The sequence below is a fragment of the Streptopelia decaocto genome (assembly GCF_964273445.1).
Source record: "Streptopelia decaocto genome assembly, chromosome: 1".
NCBI lineage: Eukaryota > Metazoa > Chordata > Aves > Columbiformes > Columbidae > Streptopelia > Streptopelia decaocto.
The window spans coordinates 18,195,466-18,209,403 of NC_138663.1; positions in this window are offsets into that span (position 1 = coordinate 18,195,466).

Consider the following 13,938-nt stretch of genomic DNA (forward strand, 5'->3'; position numbering starts at 1 on the left):
TTGAAACTTCAGTCTCATAGTTCTTGGCACAATGTTTAAGAATGAAAATTGTGTAAGCATAAGTTATTTTAAAAGTATGTACTTAATTAAAATGATTTGTAAAAAAGGTGGTGCACTTGGTGTCAACAATAATAACTGATAATGTAAAGAATACAAAGTGTGCAAAACCAGCAATCTAAATGCTTAGTGAAATAATTCATGATATCCACAATGAAGGAACTGAATGATGTCAAATCTCAATGGATTATGCTGCAGAAAAATGACAAAACACTATGTAACACTAATTTGGTACTTGTTGCTGACAAAGTTTTCTTTAGTGGTATGATTGGATAAATCAAGAGTTACAGCCGAGCTCTCCAAATTGGCAATCTGAATTCGCAATTTATATTTTATTATTTGTTCTACCTCTAGAATGATGTCTAATAGGGTGTCTTCTCTTTTAACAGACTTAGAAACCCCAAAGGTAATGTATTGAATTCTTCAACTTACAATATGTTTTCATAATGCTAACAATAACAAAAATACTTCTTAAACTATCATGCCTCATACAGTCAATAGTCGTTTACAAAATATAAATGCTCTAACAAAAACAAAGACTATCAATATTTTTCAAATTATCAGATGTTCAATTAAGATCTATTTTTGCAAGTGTTTTTCTAAACACTAATTAGGTGACATTTTCAAAGTATAGACTGAATATATATAACATGAGAACTGATGAACAGAATAACTACTCTAAAGGTGTAGTAAGAACTTTGTTCTTTCTCTTACTGAATTCAATGGGAATTTTGCCATCAACTTCAATGAAAGCAGGTTGAGGTTTTAGATAGTTGACAGAGAGCATATTTTAAAGCCACCTGTGCAAATGCAACCACTGAGCCACCTTCTGTTGCTACTGTTCTACAGAATTTTTACTCTCCAATGGTATATTACTTTGTATTGATTAAACTCATCAGCTGCAAAGTCTTTACCTAGAATCGCATTTTTTAAACTTAATTTCTGTTAAAATTAAGAGATCTGAGTAATTATCTTATTTTCAGTTTTTCATGTTTTTATCTCAGTCATTTTCTTCTGTGAGAGCAATTAGGAAAAGTTCAGATAAGAAGAAAATTTGTGATGCTATAAAAATATGGCTGCTAAAAAGTTGTGGGCCTAGGCGGGGTTTTTTTTGTTGTTGTTGGGGTTTGATTTGTTTTGATTTTAAGAGGAAACATTTATTTTCGGTTTGTCCGTGTTTATTTTATGTTGACACTAAGAAGACTCCAAAAAATGAGGTCAGGTGTAACTTTACGCTATTTGAAAAAATTTAATAAAATTCCACGTTTCAATTACTTAAATTTGATTATTTATTTTGCTTATTCTTTGCTTATTTGATTTTGCTTATTCTTACTACAAAATAATTAGAGGAATATAATTTTACTTATCATTGCATTCACATGAAAGTTTAACTAGTATGCCTTTAACTCTGCAGTCAGGATCTTTTTTCTAGCATTCAGTCATCTGTTTTCCTTTGGACTGTCTGACTGCCCCTTGCAACAACAGCATCTATTATCTTATAAAACACTACCTTATTGTACTGTAAGTGGTGAGACGAACTGTAAAAGTATTTGTAAACTGCATAACTCCAGTTTTTAATATCAATGAGTTTTTCTGTAGTTTTGATGCAAAAGCTTAGAGCCCAAGATCGGTGGTTGGGGGATGGAGAATGGTGTTGGTTGCTATTATTGATATTGATTCAGGCCTGTAGCCATAATATTATAATGTATAAATTATAATGTACAACTTATAATGTACAAATCTCAGACTTTGGCTAACCTTGAAAAAAATCTGAATGAAAAAAAATGCTGCATTTTAAGTAGGGCTTTTTAGTCTACTTAGTATGTGTCACACTCTAATATTTTATTACAGAATAGGTATTCCAAACACATAGCTTACTTCTACCCTACTCATGGCTACTTCATTTGTAACGAAAGCATACATTATATATACTGAAAAGTAATAGTGATAGCATTTAACTGAGTTTTAAATTTTTTTTAAATCTAGTTAGCAGCTGCAAAGTAGTAACATATGAGTCAGTTTCTTGAACTCACAACATTGAAACTATTGACTTATAAGAAGGTGCTAGGTATTTGTAGATATGTGAGATTATTATTGTTTCAGCCTTGTTATTTTGTGGTTTGTTACAGCTAAAATATTTTGTTGCTGTTGGACTAAATTATATAATCTATACACAGAAAATACTCAGTGCAATGCTAAGGGGAATTTAGGAAAGTGTGGCAAAATAGCACAAACATTGACCAAGGATATTCATAAATTATAATTAACAATTTGCAAATTTTCTTTGCAACATGGAACACTGAATACATAAGGATGTTCCCACACAACAGCTACTACTATGATTTGTCTTCTATTACAGTTAAGTTCCAGCAAAGTTCATGCGACTCATACCTCTGCAATTTGATACAGAATCAGGACCACTTATTTCAGTGAAATCTGACAGTTAAACTTGGCCCTGTGTACTGATTTTTTTTTTTTTTTTGGTAATTTTTTCATCCACTACTATGCTTTGTGGGGGTAAAAAAACCCAAAAACAAACAAGCAAACAAAAACCAAACCAAAACCAAACCACAAACAAAAAAGAAAACCAGGAAAAAAACAGATATGACATCAGCTCTACCTTGTACTTTATTCCCTGTATAAATTATGTACTTATCTACAGATGTGAGTAAACCTGTAAACTTTTAAAACAGTTAAGAGACAGAGAGGCACAAAACATAACATGAGTGCTGTACAACCTATATTTAGGCCCTGAACCTCAGCTGGTATCCAAAATTCTGTGTTGGGCTCCTAGCATTGTCTGCAGTGAATAAGGCACCCTCAAATAGAGTTAAAAAAAAATATGAGTCTGCAGTGACTTATTTTGCTATAGTTTAAGGTTGATTCTATTGTGGTATGGTTTAACTTCATATGATACAAGTCTAACAAAACTGAGGAATCACTGTGTAACAAACCTGTGGGCCAAAAAGGAAAGCAAGAAAGCCCAAACAGGCTTTTAAGAACACATAAAAATAACTCTGACCAGATCCATGGCTGAACAAATGGAAGAAATCTGCATCATCAATATTGTGTACCTTGTGGTGAAGTATAAGGGATGATGGTGGCTCATCCCTGAACCCCTTTCTCATTCATTCTTCTTATTTTTCTTTAGGAAGACTAACCTGATCAACTTTAGCATCCAGAGGGGAAATAAAGGTGTGAGCACAAAGGGGCAGACAATTTTTGTACAAGAATTTTAATTATCATAAAGTTATTAAGTTATTAAAAAACTTTGAATTAGAATTATTAGTATCAGTCAAACTGGACTAATAATCATGTTTGTTGCATTTTTGTTAGGCTGCTAAAACTTAAATTGATAAGTTATTGAGTCTACGTGTAAGTTATATTCTCTTTTTACCCACAACATAATTTTGTCTGTGAAAGACATACAGAGCTATTAACAGAGAAACAGAGAATGGGCTGATGTCTTAAATCTGATTTTTGCTAGATGCAGTGGTGCTTTATTCAATAAAATAAGGAGCTTTGTTACATTATGATTCCAGAAGTCTTTCTAAAAAATAGATGTCACCAGGTTTAAAAATTTAATTAATTTATTTATTATTTTGACTTTATTTCCTGCAGATTAGACTGGTTTTGTGTATTCTCAATGTCTGTTTGAAACAGACAAAGGCCCCACACCGGTCAAGGATTATGTTCGTTACGATAGGTCCTAGCAAAAATTTTACTCAAGGGAACTGTTTTCCAGGCAAAGCTCAGGCACAGATCAAGTGATATCGCAGACCAAGAACTATGTTAACAAGAAAGTATAGACAAGATCAACCCATTAGAGTAAGAAAGAGAGTGAAAACTACATGAATGTGTGCCTTGCCCTGCCCTTTCCCCTCAGGGCCAGAGAATAGCTCTTATTAATATAGATTCAGCCTGTGCCTTGCCACCCATACTCCCCAGCTTTTCTTATTTGTTTAAAATCTTGGTGGAAGAAAACTAGAGACCTCTGCTTTTACTGAGGAAAAATATTTCAGCACAAAGTCTACTCCTTATTTGTTACTCTGCTCTAATATACATGTCCCAATCAAAGGAAAAGCTTCAATCAGAGATTGTATTTTCATAGACTTCAGAGTCAATCAGACACAAATAAATAAATCCATAGAAAATAAGACTTTATTAGTTCTGGTACTAACTGTTTCACAGAAACAAAACAGGACAACCTTCTTTCAAGCATGGTCAGTGATGTTGCCATATCTACTCACTCTTTTTTATAAAATACCTCAATGGTTAGTTCATTTCCTCAGAAGAGGAGAGACCTAGGGTCAATGCCCATTTCTCTCTCAGGGAATACAAACTCTCATCTCTCACCTCCCTGGCAAATGCAATAATCAACATGATAGTTTTTCTGCAACAGCAGGGAGTGTTTGTTTCACGTCTTGTTGATTCTATATTGAAAAGAATCCAAGATTATCTGGGACAGAGAAAAAGAAAAGGACAAGAAAAGTAAGAAAATGAGAACATGACTTTCTGGTTTATTAAACATTCCCCTTGAAATGGAGGAAGCTGTCAATATCAGCCAATACGTAAAAGACAGTTAATCCATTTTATTCAGGACCATTGCTTATAAAACACAAAAAAGAACTTCAGAACAAAGATTGGAGCTCATATATCTCTTCACCAGTAGGTTCTCTGGTCTGACAAAATTTAAATTATTTTTCGCAAAGAGACACAGCTTCAGCAGTTCGGGTTGCAGATGCGCAAACCCACACAAAGAAACCCAGCACGTGGCATTTGGGGTACAAACCAGAGAATAACATTTAGGTTTCATTCTGTCAGGGCGCAGTGATGTCAGGGTGCTCACAAAGGCCTTAGGGCAATCCCAGAGCCAGCCATGCCCTCAGCGATGGGTACAGTCCCACAGGGTCTGGACACAGTGAGCAGGCCTGAGATCTAGTCAGGAGCAAAGGACATGCTCCTGACCAGGCTGGAGACCAGGTTGCAATGTGAGTCAAAGGTCTGTCCAGCAGAGAGGTCTGGAGGCAGGGCAGAGAAAGCTACAATGCGTGTCCCAAGGTCTGTTTAGGAGATGAGCTGCTTACAGAGGTCTCTTCAGGGAGATGATGGAGCCAGGCATACATATAGCATCACTGAGGCAGGAACTGATGGCCCTAGGCTGAGCTGAGAGGGGCCCCTGGGCCCATGGGTAGGGGTGGGGTCTTCCAGAAGTTGGGTAGGGACTAAAGTCTTGTACAGATTCCCATGAGACAGAGACTTTTGTAGCTGGGATCCATGGTGTCATGCATGAACAGTCAAATTTTTGAGCAAAGACAGAAAAAGGAAAACAGTACTTTGCTGAGCAGAGAGGTATTAGGATAGTATTCTTGGATTTGGCCATCAGAAATCCACTTCACTTCAGTCAAGGCTTTGGTGTTTTATTGCAAGGACAATTCCCTGAGGCAATTCTGAATATTTCCTCCTTGTCCTGCAACATCCATGGCTGGAAAACCTGAGCCATTTCTAAATCCTCTAGAATTATGCAGACAGGTACCACTGTGAGAACTCGGACTGATTTACCACCTTCCCTACACATTTATTTCTTCAGGGAACTACTGCTGGGAAAAATATCAGACTATCTTTCTCTTGAGGAAATCTCACAAGAGAAAATCCTTTGTATACTAGCATGTATGAAATTTTACCAAGAAAAGACAGGAAAATGTTGTTAATACAAAAAAAAATCCCCATCTTTAAATAAAATATAATAGGGGATTCCTTTACGTTGTGTTATATGCCATTATTTATCAAATTTTTTCACGTGTGGAGATGACATAAGAGGTACTTCCCAGTTGGAAAAATAAAGTAATGTCAAGTTACAAAATTATATTTCTAATATAAAGTTACTAATACATACAAGACACTGTGATTTTTTTACTAGTATTGGGCATTTGCATTTTTAACATACAACGAACTACTGCTAAAATAAATTTCTTGTTAATTAAATATTTTGGAATGGGATATAATCAAACAACAAAGTGTCATCACTAGAGACAGGGATAAAAATCTACCAAAAGGATCCTGTTGACACTGCTGATGTTTTGGAAGAAAGATTCCTGCCCTCTACACCGTCCAAGTTAAGCAGGTTTCTTTCATAGCCAGCTTCTGAAATGTACATTTCTAGTGTCAATGCACAGGAAAATGAAGCTGTATGACCCTTCAGCATTTTCAGCTAGTGATACCCCTGACTAAATCAAAGCACTAAAGGTGTTTTTATTTTATCTGTGTTGCTCAAGACTCTCAAAAGTGTCATTCTTCAGTCAGAAAGGCTGGAAGACATGTTCTTTTGCAAACCTAGTAAAAAAGAAGGACTTTAATACTGCCTCCACAGTGACTTTGCCTTTTTTCCTCTTCTTCCACTGTTATTTTTTCAATTAGACTTTGTGTATGCATTGTGAGGACACAGCATCAGTACTATGGTGACTAGAACATTCAACATGTAGAGAAATATTAAATGACAAGCAAGGGCAAGATAAGCTTTTTTAACATTTCAATTAAAAATAAATTAGAAACTACTATCTATTATTAATAGAGTGTGTAAGCAATGTCTTACAGTTATTTTACCTCTTTCATCCTCTCAGTTAATAACCACTCTGTGGCTTCCACAGGGTGTCTAGCATTGACAAGGTTGAAAACAGACTAGGTTTGGGGCTCATATGATCAGTCTCAGGCTCATCTGCAAAAGAGATCAGTTCACATGGTCATATGGACATATTCTAAATTGAGTTGGGAGACCTCAGGCAGTTTTATAAAAAATGGACAACCAATGCTTAATCAGACTACTTAAATTCAGATGTGCGTAAGACTGTCTAAAACTTGAGACAAGAATTGTTTCATGCTGCTTTTCAGCTGGTACTATGTACCTGATGGAGATGGAGGGTTGAATACAAATACACCATTGAGGCATCTCTTCCTCATTTCACTAAAAAAAATATATATGCTCATCAGCTAGTTGTTCTTTGAACTTCTTCAACAAGCATGGACAATTCTTTACCTTGTGTCTTTTAATGTATTTGTAGAAATCTTTATTAAATATTGTGTTTACTAAAACACAAATATGAAAGCAGATTAATTTGTGTAGTGTGCTGTACAGTTGGTTCTTTCATGACTTGTCTTTAAATACTGTAGAACCACGTGTGGGATTTCAGTGACTGTTGTTCAAGAAGTCTTGAACTATTCTATAGCTGATTAACAAAGATATTTATTCACTTAAAGTGAAGATCAGACTAGATCTTCAATTTACATCCTTTACATACAGAAAGTGATTCACTATACCTAAATATAGAAGTGACTTGCTTGCCGATTTTTCCTTTTCTTTCTACTGGTGCTGGCTAAAATTAGGAAACTATGGAGTAATTTTCTCTCCTAAGGGTTGGAAATGGATCAGTATACTCAGATTTAATGGCAGGTTTACAAGCAGGCATTGTTGGCGAATAATACCTTAACTTAAATATTATAGCCCTGCTGAAATAGCTATGCAGTTTGTTCTTTCCATCTTCTCTTTAGTGATCTTCTAGAGTGCATTAATCGATGGCTAAAGGTTGTTCAGAAGGGACAGGCAAGGAAGGAAGGGTGGAGAGCTTGCCGTCTACAGGAAGAGATGGATAGAATATGAAGAGCTGTCTCTGAAGAAAAGCCATGAGGAGGTTGAAAGCTTATGGGTAAGATGTCTAGATGGACACCAGTGGCAGGTGGTGTCTCTCAGGTGTCCATAGCGGCACCAGTACTGTTTAATATCTTCATCAGTGACATAGACAGTGGATTGAGTGCACCCTCAGCAAGTTTGCAGATGACACCAAGCTGAGTGATACAGTGGACATGCCTGAGGGATGGAATGCCATCCAGAGGGAATTGAACGAGCTCAAGAAGCGGGCCCATGGGAACCTCATGAGGTTCAACAAGGCCAAGTGCAAGGTCGTGCACCTGGGTCAGAGCAACCCCCAGTATCAATACAGGCTCAGGGATGAAGGGATTGAAAGCAATCCTGCAGAGAAGGACGTGGGAGAACTGGCAGATGAGAGATTGGACATGAGCCAGCAATGTGTGCTTGCAGCCCAGAAGGCAAATCTTATCTTGGGCTGCACCAAAAGAAGCATGGCCAGCAGGGCCATGATGAGGTGATTCTGCCCCTCTGCATCCAACTCTGGAGCACTCAGTACAGGAAAGACATGGACCTGTTGAAGAGGGTCCAGAGGAGGGACACCAAGGAAATCAGAGGATGCAACACCTCTCCTATGAGGACAGGCTGAGAGAGTTGGCGTTGTTCAGCCTGGAGAAGAGAAGGATTCGGGAAGACCTTATTGCAGCCTTTCAGGACTTAAAACGGGCCTATAAGAAAGATGGGAAGAGACTTCTTAGAAGAGTCTGTTGCAATAGAACAAGGGGTAATGGTTTTAAACTAAAAGAGGGGAGATTCAGGCTAGATCTAACAAAGAATTTTTTTACAATGAGGGTGGTAGAACACTGAAAAAGGTTGCCAAGAGGTGGCAAGAGGCTAGGCTGCACGGGGCTCTGAGCAACCTGATCTAGTGGAAAATGTCCCTGCTCATTGCAGGTGGGTGATGATCTTTGAAGGTCCCTTCCAACCCAAACTGTTTTGTCATTCTGTACTTCTTAGTGCACTTCCACTTCTGCCTCCTGGACCAGCATTCTGGAGACAGGACATAGAAAAGTAGTGCTCTTCTTTATTACTAGAATAATCTTTCCCAACAGTTAGCTTTATAAGAATTAGGATATTTCTATAATACATTGCAAATCAAAACCACTACATCTATTAGCCCCAGAGTGACTTCATGGGCTTCCAGTTTTTTGCTGAGTTAAACATTTATAATGAATCTATACATTCCATTACTTACATAGAAGTGATTCAAATTGTTCCAGTTTTATTATATATGTTAGTAAGCCCCAGGATTGATTGCTTCTAACTGTAGGCTCATAGGTAAATTTACAAGTCACTATGCAATGCTGTTGAAGAAGTTTAGACAGTCTGTAAAAAAATACAACTGAGATTTGTTCAGATCTTATTGTTAAGACTAATGACTTTATGCATAAATACTGTTCTCACTTGTCTGAAATTTCACAAATTAATTAAAAATCAATGAGAAGAAGAAAGAAGGTTTCAAACAGATTGTAGAAATTAATTTCTAATCAGAAAAAATGAATGAACATTTCAATAGAAGAAGAGGTATAAAAAGGATGAATACTGTGAGATGCCAATAAACTCACCTTTTCAAAACTGGTGTGGTGCCTGTTTCTAGCAGGTTACCAGTTCCATATCTTCACATTTTCTTTGAACAGTGTCAAGGGTTTAGATTGCAGGGTGACAATAAAACCCTGGCGGATGTATTGTTAACCTCCTCTCCCCCTCCACTCCCCCCTTTTGCCCCTCCCTCTCCCCCTTCCCACTAAGGACAGGCGATCGGGAGGAAAAGAAGGACAGAGAGAAGAGAGCTGGAAAAATTAACAATTTTTTACTAATGCTGCTAATAAGAATAGAGAAAATAATACAAAATATACAAAACCAATCTTGAAAGTCTCAGCAACTGCAGAGCTGGCATCCAAAGTCCTGGATTGGACTCTGCAGTCAACCGGAGCTGGATTCAGTCTCTCACTAGGCCTCAGTTCTCAGGGACAACTAGCAAAATCCTCTCCTAATGCCAGCCATAAGCAGAAGGGAAAAAAAGGCAAAAGGGAAAAGGGACGAGATCCTCGTGATCTCCCACTTTTATATGAAGTATTCACGTGAATGGGATGTTATACACTGTTGGCCAGTTTCTTGGTCACCTGTTTCTCGTTGCCCCTCTCGTGAGATGTGAATCTGTCCTTATCAATAAGTTAGCATTCCATTGCTATGTTTACCAAAACATATATCTGGTTCTCCAGGAAAATGCAGCTAATATGAAGGCTTTAGCTGACAGGCAAATTCGCTAAAAGAGAAACTTGGTTTTTAACAAAACCAGGACAAACAGTCCTTTTGTGAAGTCTTCTGCTTCCTGCCTTAGTGCAGACAGGAATCTTGCTCTGATTTCCATTCTTTTCAGCAGATACTATGACTGCAGATCTCTGATGTGTGATCGGCCTGTAACCTGACTGAAGCATTGCCTGGTTCCCTGATGTCTGCCTCAAAGTATTATCTGGAGACATGTATGTTCATGTTGGTAGAGGACTTAGATGTTTAAAAGGCAATGAAATCAGAATTCGATGTCTTTTGTTTAGATACAAAATGGGAAACTCCCACTGCATTGTCACTTTACCTAAGGCAATGCCTAACCACCGTAGGCACTACAACTTGGCATATTTAGCACTGCTAAAAACTGTTGACACAGACTAGTGACTCAGATTTGAGAATAATAAACCACTCAGCACATAGCTGATGCCAAAAGAAGAAACTGTCAAAAACTAGGCATTATTTGTAATGCATACCTTCTATGGATTTGACTGATAAATTTACTTATAGCAGCCATGTTGCAAACATCCCAGACATTCCTACCCTTTTACATAGGAGAATTTTCCTTTTGCATAATCCCTCAGTGGCAAGATCATTCACTAGTGCTAGAGGTGTATCAGGAACACTGACTAAAGTTCCCTCTCCACCTAACAAAGATGCCTTTAAACATCTGCCATAGAGTGTCCTCAGGAGACAAAAACGCCTCTGCCATAGTACTTTTTCTTTCTCATGGCGAAACCGTTCCACTGTGCAATAAATAATTGTAAATAGTTGGAAAGAAGAAGGAAAGAGAAGACAAAAGTAAGATGACAAAAAAGGAATAAAGAGAGCAAACTGGAATACAGGTCTTCAGTCTGTCGGTTATGACACTGAATTATTGCTGCTGTATTTGCCCCAATTTGGAAGACAGACAAAGATGCAAGCTTCTTTGATCCTCCTTTCTCTTCACCAAAAACCTGGTGTTGGTTTCTCAGGAAGAGCAGTGGCAGTCTGGGGTGTGACTCAGCAATTGACATAATAATTATCATTACTATTTTTTCTGTAATTATTATATATTTATAGAATATATATTATTATTGCCATGTTCTTTAAGTCCTGAAATACTTTGAGTATTTTAATTTAATTCTTAAGATATCTCAGAATAAAATAAGAATATTCTTACCTCACTCACAGTTAAAAAAAATAAAATGCATATGTTTATATGTTTTACATTAAAACTATATAAATATTTATGTACTTAAGAAATTAATAATTGCAAATGACAACCTTTATGTCAAGGCCTGAAAAAAAGCTTTGCATATCCAGTATTGGATGAATTGTTCAAGAACAGTTCATCCTTGTGAAAATAATTACCTTCATAAAGTTAATTAGCTGCATAAGTACTGGCTGCATGAGGTAGCACTGCCCAAGGGCAACTGAGCATTCATGAATCAGTGTAATTCATACACGTCTATCTCAGTCCTTTCTACCTTTTTGGTGTTTCATGGCCTTGAGTAGCCCTTTTTTAGTAAAGAATCATTTGTCATGCAATTGTACTGAGGAATGTTAGTTTTACTGCAGATACCTAAGACAGCTGTTTTCTGAGACCTTTCTAAAAAAGTTCCACATAGGTCTGTTTGTAAATGTTTTTCAAGTATTCCAGGTCTTCCATAGCTAGCCTGAAGTCCTTGCTATTTAAAAGAAGGGCAACCAGAAAAGAAAGAGAATATATGTTCATAAATGCACTCTGAATATGGAAAAATTGTGATTAAATAATAACCTATCAGCCTTTTTCATATGGAATAAATTCAGACACACTAAGCTAATAAAAATACTCTACTCATTGGCAAGTACTTGCCTTGGGTTATTTATATTGCAGTAGTAGTTTCTTCTGACATTAAGAGATGAAAAGAAGAACAAAAAATACTGTTTAAAATGCCTTAAAATGAACAGTCCTTACCTGAGTCTCTTTTGTACCAAAGTTTCAGTGGCTAAAGAGTCTAAATTACTTGTGAATAGCATTGGTCACTATGCACAGCCATGGCCAAGGAGTAAATGGACACAGAGTAAAGTAGCCCTATGGAAAGTGCACTGAAGCAGCAAGATCAGAGTTTGCTTGAGACAATACGGGCTACCAAGTGGGGATGCCAGCATTATGAACCTGGTCTCCCAGGGCTCTGTCACTGGAAAAGTAACTGGTATCTCCAGAAAATGTTTCAGCATGTCTAAGGTCTGAAACACAAAGAATTTTACTTCAAAGTGGAAACACAAAAAGGGAAGGAGCTTCAGAATGAGACTACATCTATCCAAAAAAGGAACCTGAATACTGGTCTTCTCTGTTCAGCAAAAGAAATTGGTCTATTGTAGAATAACTTCAAAATTAATGGTTTTTGAGGGATACATTCAAAATTTGAAAAATAGCTCTACTAAATTTAAAGCTAAAATATTCTTCACAAAATGAAAAAAAGTTAAGTCTATACGAATATAGTAATTACACAGATAAATAGCTTACTAAAACATCCTGATTGCACACTTACTTGTGAACTCAATATCATACTACATATCATAATATTGCTACACACTATCATGGTAACACTTAGAGCTTTTTCCTGTTGCTGTGATTTCACTATCATGTCTTTTTCATATGACTTTGGGCTTCAATGGAAATGCTTTTTTATAATACCTTCTGCCTTTTTATAGTTTTCACAATACTTGATAGCGGGGTATAAATCCATGTTAATTCTGCAACCACATGTACACTACTTTGTAGCATGTGTGTAGCATGTGTGTTCTTCTAGCCAATTGAATTTCAGATTTTGACGTGTTTTCTTTGCAGATAATTCCTTCTGAATTACATTTAGATTAAAACCTAGTACTCCTTTCTCCCAAGAGTTTAATGAATTAATGAGCTGATCAGGACAGTGGTTCACAAGATGACTGCTGAAAGAATATTGACTATCTGTGAGTAATTTGAGAGTGGCTGATGTCCATTAGCTTAGACAAATGAAGCCTTCCTCTCCCTAGACAGTAAACAAAATGTGTCAACCATTGTTTGAACTTCCTTATTCTCTATTAAGAAAAAAAACTTTTTGGAAACAATAGTTCTCACTAATGATAGAGTAGTGTTCAAAAAATTCAAAATTACGATCCATACAAGCTTGTATGTTGAAGACCATAGAATCATAGAATCTTCTGGATTGGAAAAGACCTTTAATACCATCAAGTCCAACCATAAAGTTTGCTGTATGCAAACTTATGCAAGACAATAGTGCATGTGAACCATACTGTCACTTTATCAAAACTAGACAGGAAGAGAACCACATTGCTTTGCAATTGGGGTAAGTCTGAAATGAATCCCTCTAAAAATGAAGTTATGTCTAATAATGAGAATCTGATGTCAGCTCAACCCATAAGTGATCTTTCAAGAGAAACAGTAATACAGAGTTTTGATCTGCCAGTCAAGAGTAAATTTTGCTGGACAATGGAAGTAAATATAAACAATAAATAAATATCAGAAAGAGATAATCTAATGTTTGGAAAAATTTAAAGTAAATGAGTTTCCTTCTAAGGTTTCTAAATTTGAGAAAGTTCATGACTGGTGATGAATGATTCCCAGAAAAGTGCCTGAACTATTAAGTCATTGGCATAGAGACATCTGGGGAGGAGGGCAAGATGCTGTCTGTCCTGTTGAAATTATACCCTTGTGTGGATAGTGCAAAATTACTGGGACCTGACAGAGCGACAAAACCAGGAAGGGGTGTCAGAGAGCTGAAGAGACAAAACCAGAGAAAAGTGCATGAGCCCAGCTCTGGAGTCGAGTCATGCATTCCAAATGCCCTTTTTGCAAATGGATGTTGGCCAGCTCACATAATAGATATTTTTTAATTCTATTATCAGCTAACTAATCTATCTGACAT